Source organism: Triticum urartu, chromosome 3 (genome assembly GCF_003073215.2).
Source record: "Triticum urartu cultivar G1812 chromosome 3, Tu2.1, whole genome shotgun sequence".
NCBI lineage: Eukaryota > Viridiplantae > Streptophyta > Magnoliopsida > Poales > Poaceae > Triticum > Triticum urartu.
The window spans coordinates 431,598,459-431,608,705 of record NC_053024.1 but is presented as its reverse complement, the minus strand read 5'-3'; positions in this window follow the sequence as shown (position 1 = coordinate 431,608,705).

Below are 10,247 nucleotides of genomic sequence, written 5' to 3'. Positions count from 1 at the left end.
TATCTCTTTTCTCAGAAAGCTGAAAACTCATCTGATGAGGACATCAATACCATTGTTACACCCACAGCCCCTACTGTTACATATACTGGACCAATTACTAGAGCTCGCACATGCCAATTAAATTACCAGGTACTTTCGTTTCTTGGTAATGATTCTAATGTTCATGAGATTATGATGCTGCCTAAATTGGATACATTTGTTTTGCTTACAAATGAAGGGCCTAGCTTGGAGAAGGATGAACATTGGAGCAAGAACACGCATGGAGTTGATGGCATGCGCAAGGGGATCAAGAACGGAGTTACAAGTGATGATTTCAGGACTTTGAAGCCGCCATAAGGAGTGCATGAAGCCTTGGACGAAATATACAAGATGCCACTTCATAATATTCGTCCATAGGCTATTCTAGGTGCTGCGTCACCTTATTAATGGGCCAGGCCCATGTAATTTCGAAATACTTAAGTATAGGCTATTTTTAGAGTCCGTATGTGTGGGGAAACAAGAGTTAGGGTTGGTTTCGGACCCCACCCTCAAGGGCCACGAAATTCCCCCCTCTTCCTCCATATATACAGCCCTTAGGGCGTCGTTTAGACTTTGGGTTTTGTTTAGATTAAAAGTTCGCCATAGCTGCAACTTCGCGTACTTCGTTTGTGTCCAACGACCAGACCAAGACGTCACAGAACCCCACCTTGATCAATAAAGCTTTCATCTTATATTCGCAATATCCCGATTGCAATCTCAGTTTCTTGCTTGTTCTTCGTTTGCTCGCAGGAAACAGACCCTCGTGGTCAGGTTGATCGTGCTCCGGCGTGGTCAATAACCCTCGGAAGTTGGTTTAGCGATTGCTAAGGCGCGACGTCTCGCACGTTCGTAGTCGGATCGTCAAGGTCGACTCCCACAGAAAACGATAGCCACCATCTCATCGAAACATCGGGACACCTTTGCCTCTATCAAGTGGTATCAGATTTCCAGGTTGCTCGGTGAGATTTTTACAGTTTTTCGTAGATTAGATCGAGTCTGTTCTTCATACCTACAGTCCACGAAAAAGCCACAAAAAAAATTAGGGTTAGTTCATCATATCCGAACCAATCTGAGCCTTTGCATAATCTTTTTAGGGTTTTTGCTTTGTTGAATTTGCGGTTGCATCGTCGTGTCAAGTTGCTGGTCTTAGAGTCTAGTCTTTTAGAGTTTCGAGTTCTGGTCATAAGTTGTCACGCCGCCGCCGCACCATCATCATCGCCCATCTACCACTTTTGCTTATCCGCCACCGTTCTGAATCCGTATCCATATACCACCACCAATCCGTATCCATATACCACCACCACTACCATATACCACCACCGCTGCCATATACCACAACTATATATCCACCACCAATCCGAGTTCTTCTCATATTAGGTTTGTTCTTGAGATCAATCTCAATTCCGATTCGTGTTTCCTTGCCTGCGTAGGTCTCGGAAAAAAAAGAGCGCAAAAAAAAGGAGCGCAAAAAAAAAGAGCGAAAAAAAAAGTTCCAGAGTGTGCTTTTCCCTTATTTACGTGCAGCGCCGTGATTTTGTTAGTGTTCTAGGCTCGCGTCTCTAGCACGGTCTAGCCTAGGACCAGCACAGTACCGTCGTTGAGCGTTTATTCAACTTTGCATCTCTGAATTGATTATTGCTGACCCTTTTTGCTACCATACTATAAGCCTTCCCAGCTCCACATACATCTACGTCGTGCGTTTGACTCTCCCTGGCAATCGCTCTATCCAAGCTTTTGAGAGTTTTTGACTACAACGGTTGCCGATCACCGCCTGCTGCTGGGTAAGAACTGGTAAGAATTTGAGATTTGCTTGACGGATTTGTGACACCCGCCACCACCACCACTTGTTAGTAGTCTGTAGGATCATATTCTTGTGTGTTTCTATTGCTGCTAACCATGCCAGGATCACAAGCCGACGAGACTGACTGGGAGAACTTGACGAACAAGGAGCTTCATGATACGTTTCAGCAAATGATGAATGGACAGGTGCAAGATGTGATAAACAGATTTGAAGAGGCCATGGAGAAGATAGATGGCATGGAGAAGACGTTTGAAACAAAGCTCGATAACAAGTTTGCTGAATTGCTTTCGCGTTTTCCACCACCACCACCGGCTGCTCCTGCCGCACCTCTGCAACAACAGCAACAACACCGACTACCTCCACGTCGGGAAACAGCCCTCCGCCGAGCGAGCCGTGTCCCTCTTCAGTCGGGCCAAACTGCTGGTGCTGCTGTTGATACTTCTGTGGCTCCTACTGCTGATGTGGAGGAGGATGCTTATGTGGGAGATTATGAGGATGAGGTTGATCAAAATCAGAACTACGTGCCACCAACAGCACAGCAACCACCAGGTCGTCCACATGCAAATAATGGCAATGGTAGGGCTCACCCTCAGGTACGAGATCATGACCATCTCCCTAAACTAAAATTGAATATTCCACCATTTGAGGGTAGATATGTTCCTGATATATATCTTACTTGGGAGTTAGAAACTGAACAACGATTTACATGTTTACAATATCCCGAGGAGAGACGTGTTCCTGCTGCTGTTTGTGCATTCACTAGTTTTGCATGTGTTTGGTGGTCTGAGCATTGTAGATTATATCCTATTCCGGCTACTTGGGCTGCTTTGAAAACTGCTATGCGTATTCGTTGGGTTCCACCATATTATCAACGTGAATTACTTCAAAAATTGCAGCGCTTAAGACAGGGAAAAAATTCTGTAGAAGAATATTATCAGGAATTACAAACTGGCATGATTAGATGTGGTATTGTTGAGGAGAATGAAGCTATGCTTGCACGTTTTATGGGTGGATTAAATAGAGAGATTCAGACGATTCTAGAGTATAAGGAGTATACTAATATCACTCGTTTATTCCATCTTGCTTGTAAAGCTGAACGTGAAGTGCAGGATCGACAGGCATTGGCGCGGACTAACTTTTCTGCAGGTCGACCTTCATCATGGACACCACGTGCATCATCTACTTCCACACGTTCTGCTATCACCGGCGCCTCCGTCGGCTGCCACCTCCAACCGTGATACAATAAAGCAGGCACAATCACCACTATCTGCCAAGAGCACACCTTCTGGGCCTGCAAAGAGCTCTTCTTCATCCATGGCATCAACAGGGCAAACACATGATATTATTTGTCGACGTTGCAAGGGTGGAGGTCATTATGCGAGAGAATGCCCATCTAAGCGTGTGATGATTGTTACTGAGGATGGTGGGTATGAGTCCGCTAGTGACTATGATGAGGAGACTTTGGCTCTTATTACACGTGACGAACACGGTGGAGACGATTCTGATCATGAGACGCAATACATGGCTCCTGAAGATGCTGACAGGTATGAATGTTTAGTTGCTCAACGTGTTTTGAGTGTGCAGGTTACACAAGCTGAGCAAAATCAGAGGCATAATTTGTTCCATACAAAGGGAGTTGTGAAGGAACGTTCTGTTCGCGTGATCATAGATTGGAGGGAGTCTGCATAACTTGGCTAGCATGGAGATGGTGGAGAAGCTATCTCTCACCACAAGACCACATCCACATCCTTACTACATCCAATGGTTCAACAACAGCGGCAAGGTTAAGGTAACACGTACTGTTCGTGTGCATTTTAGTATCTCTACATATGCTGATTATGTTGATTGTGATGTGGTACCTATGCAAGCATGTTCCTTATTACTTGGTAGACCATGGCAATTTGATAAAAATTCTATTCACCATGGTAGAAACAATCAGTATACTCTTGTTCATAAGGATAAAAATATTACTTTGCTTCCTATGACTCCTGATTCCATTTTGAAAGATGATATTAATAGAGCTAATAAAGCAAAACGCGGAGAAAACTAAGAGTGAAAATCAGATTGTGGCCAAAAGAATTTGAGCAACAAATGCAGCCTAATAATAAACAATCTAGTGTTGCTTCTGAAATTAAATTGAAAAGTGCATGTTTACTTGCCACCAAATCTCGATATTGATGAGCTAGATTCAGCAAATCTGTTTGCTATGCTTTTGTGTGCAAAGAGGCATTATTTTCATTCGAGGACGCGCCTTCCTCTTTGCCTCCTGCTTTCACTAACATTTTGCAGGAGTTCGCTGACGTCTTTCCAGAAGATGTGCCACCGGGATTACCACCTATTCGAGGGGTTGAGCATCAAATTGACTTAATTCCCGGTGCATCATTACCCAACCGTGCACCATACCGTACCAATCCAGCGGAGACGAAGGAGATTATGCGTCAAGTACAAGAACTGCTCGACAAAGGTTATATACACGAAACCCTTAGTCCTTGTGCTGTTCCTATCATTTTAGTGCCAAAAAAGGATGGCACGTCGCGTATGTGCATTGATTGTAGAGGCATTAATAATATTACTATCCGTTATCGTCATCCTATTCCTAGGCTAGATGATATGCTTGATGAATTGAGTGGCTCTACAATATTCTCCAAAGTTGATTTGCATAGTGGATACCATCAAATTCGCATGAAATTGGGAGATGAATGGAAAACAGCATTAAAATAAGTTTGGATTATATGAGTGGTTAGTCATGCCTTTTGGGTTAACTAATGCACCTAGTACTTTCATGAGGTTAATGAACGAAGTTTTACGTGCTTTCATTGGACGATTTGTGGTAGTTTACTTTGATGACATATTGATTTATAGCAAATCTTTGGAGGAACATTTGGAACATTTACGTGCTGTTTTTATTGCTCTACGTGATGCACGTTTGTTTGGTAACCTTGGAAAGTGCACCTTTTGCACCGACCGAGTATCTTTTCTTGGCTATGTTGTTACTCCACAGGGAATTGAAGTTGATAAAGCCAAGATTGAAGCTATTGAGAGTTGGCCGCAGCCCAAAACGGTCACACAAGTGAGGAGTTTCCTTGGCCTCGCTGGTTTCTATAGGCGTTTTGTGAGAGATTTCAGCACCATTGCTGCACCTTTTAACGAGCTTACAAAGAAGGATGTACCTTTTGTTTGGGGTACCGCACAGGAAGAAGCCTTCACGGTATTGAAAGATAAGTTGACACATGCTCCTTTACTCCAACTTCCTAATTTCAATACGACTTTTGAGCTTGAATGTGATGCTAGTGGAATTGGATTAGGAGGTGTGTTATTACAAGATGGAAAACCTGTTGCATACTTTTCTGAAAAATTGAGTGGGCCTAGTCTGAACTATTCTACTTATGATAAAGAATTATATGCTCTTGTTCGGACCTTAGAAACATGGCAACATTATTTATGGCCCAAGGAATTTGTTATACATTCTGATCATGAATCTTTGAAACACATTAAAAGTCAAGCAAAACTGAACCGTAGACATGCTAAATGGGTTGAATTCATTGAGACTTTCCCTTATGTCATTAAACACAAGAAGGGTAAAGAAAATGTTATTGCTGATGCCTTGTCTCGTCGTTATACTATGCTTTCACAACTTGACTTTAAAATATTTGGTTTGGAGACCATCAAAGATCAATATGTTCATGATGCTGAATTTAAAGATGTATTGCAGAATTGTAAGGGAGAACTTGGAACAAGTTCGTTCTTAACGATGGATTTGTGTTTCGTGCTAACAAGCTATGCATTCCAGCTAGCTCCGTTCGTCTTTTGTTGTTGCAGGAGGCGCATGGAGGAGGATTAATGGGACACTTTGGCGTCAAGAAGACGGAGGATATACTTGCTACACATTTCTTTTGGCCAAAGATGAGACGGGATGTTGAGCGTTTTGTTGCTCGCTGCACTACCTGTCAAAGAGCTAAGTCACGACTCAATCCTCATGGTTTATATATGCCTTTGCCTGTACCTAGTGTTCCTTGGGAGGATATATCTATGGACTTTGTTTTAGGTTTACCTCGAACAAAGAAGGGGAGGGATAGCATATTTGTTGTCGTGGATAGGTTCTCGAAAATGGCACACTTTATACCATGTCATAAAAGCGATGATGCTGTTAATGTTGCTGATTTGTTCTTTCGTGAAATTATTCGCTTACATGGTGTGCCAAATACTATTGTTTCAGATCGTGATACTAAATTTCTTAGCCACTTTTGGAGATGTTTATGGGCTAAGTTGGGGACTAAGCTGCTTTTTAGTACTACTTGTCACCCCCAAACTGATGGACAAACTGAAGTAGTCAATAGAACATTGTCTACTATGCTTAGGGCTGTTTTGAAGAATAACAAGAAAATGTGGGAAGAATGCTTGCCTCATATTGAATTTGCTTATAATCGTTCATTGCATTCTACTACTAAGATGTGCCCTTTTGAAATTGTGTATGGTTTCCTACCTCGTGCACCTATTGATTTGTTGCCTCTTCCATCTTCGGAGAAGGTTAATTTTTATGCTAAAGAACGTTCTGAATTGATTTTAAAAATGCATGAGTTAACTAAGGAAAACATTGAGCGTATGAATGCTAAATATAAACTTGCTGGAGATAAGGGTAGAAAACATGTTGTGTTTGCACCTGGAGATCTTGTTTGGTTACATTTGCGTAAAGATAGATTTCCTAATCTGCGCAAATCAAAGCTAATGCCACGTGCTGATGGTCCTTTTAAGGTTTTAGAGAAAATAAATGATAATGCATATAAACTTGAGCTACCTGCAGATTTTGGGGTTAGTCCCACTTTTAATATTGCAGATTTGAAGCCTTATTTGGGTGAGGAAGATGAGCTTCCGTCGAGGACGACTTCATTTCAAGAAGGGGAGGATGATGAGGACATCAATACCATTGTTACACCCACAGCCCCTACTGTTACATATACTGGACCAATTACTAGAGCTCGCGCACGCCAATTAAATTACCAGGTACTTTCGTTTCTTGGTAATGATTCTAATGTTCATGAGATTATGATGCTGCCTAAATTGGATACATTTGTTTTGCTTACAAATGAAGGGCCTAGCTTGGAGAAGGATGAACATTGGAGCAAGAACACGCATGGAGTTGATGGCATGCGCAAGGGGATCAAGAACGGAGTTACAAGTGATGATTTCAGGACTTTGAAGCCGCCATAAGGAGTGCATGAAGCCTTGGACGAAATATACAAGATGCCACTTCATAATATTCGTCCATAGGCTATTCTAGGTGTTGCGTCACCTTATTAATGGGCCAGGCCCATGTAATTTCGAAATACTTAAGTATAGGCTATTTTTAGAGTCCGTATGTGTGGGGAAACAAGAGTTAGGGTTGGTTTCGGACCCCACCCTCAAGGGCCACGAAATTCCCCCCTCTTCCTCCATATATACAGCCCTTAGGGCGTCGTTTAGACTTGGGTTTTGTTTAGATTAAAAGTTCGCCATAGCTGCAACTTCGCGTACTTCGTTTGTGTCCAACGACCAGACCAAGACGTCACAGAACTCCACCTTGATCAATAAAGCTTTCATCTTATATTCGCAATATCCAGATTGCAATCTCAATTTATTGCTTGTTCTTCGTTTGCTCGCAGGAAACAGACCCTCGTGGTCAGGTTGATCGTGCTCCGGCGTGGTCAATAACCCTCGGAAGTTGGTTTAGCGATTGCTAAGGCGCGACGTCTCGCACGTTTGTAGTCGGATCGTCAAGGTCAACTCCCACAGAAAACGATAGCCACCATCTCATCGAAACATCGGGACACCTTAGCCTCTATCAGTAAAGATGGCATGAATATGTTCCTAGAACATGTCGACCTCATGCTCAAAGGATGCACACACAAAATGCAACAAAAATGACAAAACAGCAAGTTATAACAATCTCAGCAGGTTAACATCATATAACACTCTTGCAACGATGATTAGGGCACCAAGATGGATTCAAACAAGCATGACCCAATGGAACAAAATGAAGAACATCTCATGGTGAACATTTTTACATATCATACGCATGAATCGGAGCACAGAGCATGAAGTTATGGCATGATGAACATGTGCACATAATTCAAGAAACTGGGGACTTAGTGAGATTTTTACCCCGCGAATCTGGATCTAGGGTTCGTCGGCATGCTTCCCGAGGTTCGCCGGAATCTACACCAGAGTTGGAGAGGGAGACAGCCGGAGACGAGGAAGGAGGCCGGAGTAGCGGACGAAGAGGCGTCGGACTTGAGGGAGCTCGCCGGAGCGCGGGGAGGAGCAGATCCGGCGAGGGAGGAGGTCGAGGCGGCACCGGTGGCCGGATCCGGCGAGCTTGGTGGCGGGCTCGCGCGGGCGGCGGAGGAGAGAGCAGGCGGCGCGCTTGCCGGCGTGGTTGCCGTTGGAGGAGCGGCGTGGTGCCGGCGTGGAGGAGCAGGCGTGGTTGCCAGCGTGGAGGCGGTGGCAGAGCGTGGGGACGAGGCCGGCGGCGCGCGGCAGGTTTGCGGCGGCGGCGGGGCCACCGGCGCTGAGCGAGGCGGCGGGACGGCGATGCCGGGCCGGGGCGGCAGCGAGATCCGGCCCGCGCGGGTCCGGGATGGCTCCACTGGCTTCGGCGGGGCGGGGCGGCGAGAGCCATCACGTGGCAGTGCCTGATTGGGTGCGGCGGCGGCGTAGCTGAACGACGGCTGTCGCCCCGGGATTGTCCGGGCGACGTGGCTGAGGGCAGCGGACTTGTCCGGCATGGCGCGGACGTGTCCGAACGCGGCGTGGGAGGTAGCTAGGGTTTCATCTACGCGAAAATGGAGGGGGAGGACCTATTTATAGGTAGGAGGAGGTAGGAGTGTCCAAATGGGGAGTGGTTTTCGGCCACGCGATCGTGATCGAACGGCCAAGAGGATGGAGGGGGTTTGGATGGGTTATTGGGCCACTTAAGAGGGGTGTTGGGCTGCAACACACACGAGGCCTTTACGGTTCCCCGGTTAACCGTTGGAGTATCAAACAGACTCCAAATGGCACGAAACTTGACAGGCGGTCTACCGGTGGTGTACCAAGGCCGCTTGGCAAAACTCGGTCCATTCCGAGAATGTTTAACACCCGCTCACAACAAGAGACAAAAGGAAGACGCCGGAGGACATAGGAGTGTCAGATTGCAAAACGGACAACGGGGAAAAAGTCCGGATGCAAGTTTTGAAAACATGAGGAAGCAATGCATATGATGACATGGCAAAATGCAACACGCAAGCACATGACATGGAAACGACGGCGAATAACTGGGAGACACCTAGCGCAACGGTCTCGGGGCGTTACAGCACATCCCTGTATTTGTGAGGATGGGTCAGTAGTGCGCTCACCAAGTGGACGGCGGTAGAAGCAACACTCAAAAGGAGCGGCACAACAAAGACGGTGGACGACATCGAGCGGAGGCGAGCCACTACCAATTTATCATGGAAGATAGTTTCTTTTCCTTCTACCTCATGTGTTACGTCTGATTGTTTGAACTTAGTTGTTATCAAGCTAAAGGTCTTGTAGTTTCCGCGGATGATTTTCTTTCATACTCTAAAATATTTTCCCTAAATATTTTGGTACCTATGGGTGCAGGGCTCCTTGACATTCATGATCGAAGTGATTTATTTCTGATTTGGATGACGGTGACAAGTCTAACTACATGGCATTTCAGCATTGCAGGAAGCATTGGAAAGGCAATAGTAAGATGTTAAGGTTGTGGTGTGGTTTGGATGACAGTGACGAGGCTGACATGAAGGATGATGAACTTCAAGTAATTTTGAGTGTGATGGTGCGATGGTGTGGCTGATCATTAATTCATCACATCCAGATCTTACCCCAATGTTATCAATGATCTTCTTTATTTTGTGCTTATTGATACACAATTTCTTCTCACTGGCTTATTTCTATGTTTCCTTATTGACACATAATTTGTTGTGACTTGCCCTCTCCACCCCTCCTCCGGATGGCTTGAGCTAGCAGCGATGTCAGGCACCTTGTTGATGGGGTTGATTTGAGGTGTGTGGAGAGAGAATTGAGGAAGGGGTCACGTTGAGGACACATTTGGCGCTGATCCGGCTCCGATGGAAAACAAGCCACGCTCACCCCACCCCATGGATGACCCTGACCAAGGTGCAGGTCGGTGGTCACCTTTGGGTGCATCCGCACGGCCCAGTGGCCCGCACCAAGCAGAAGTTGTGAAGCATGGCTAAGCCACAAGACCAGATGTTCCCCTCAACTTAATGATGTGAACTACGCTTCTGCTCTTGGTATGTGTGTTGCTTCCCCTGGATGATGCTATGTTGCCATTGTTGCCTTATCCCTCCCAACTGTCTTGTTCTTCCCTTCTCTTGTTACTCGACGAAGTTGGTCATGCCATATACTTTGCATGCTATGGAGTCTCTAT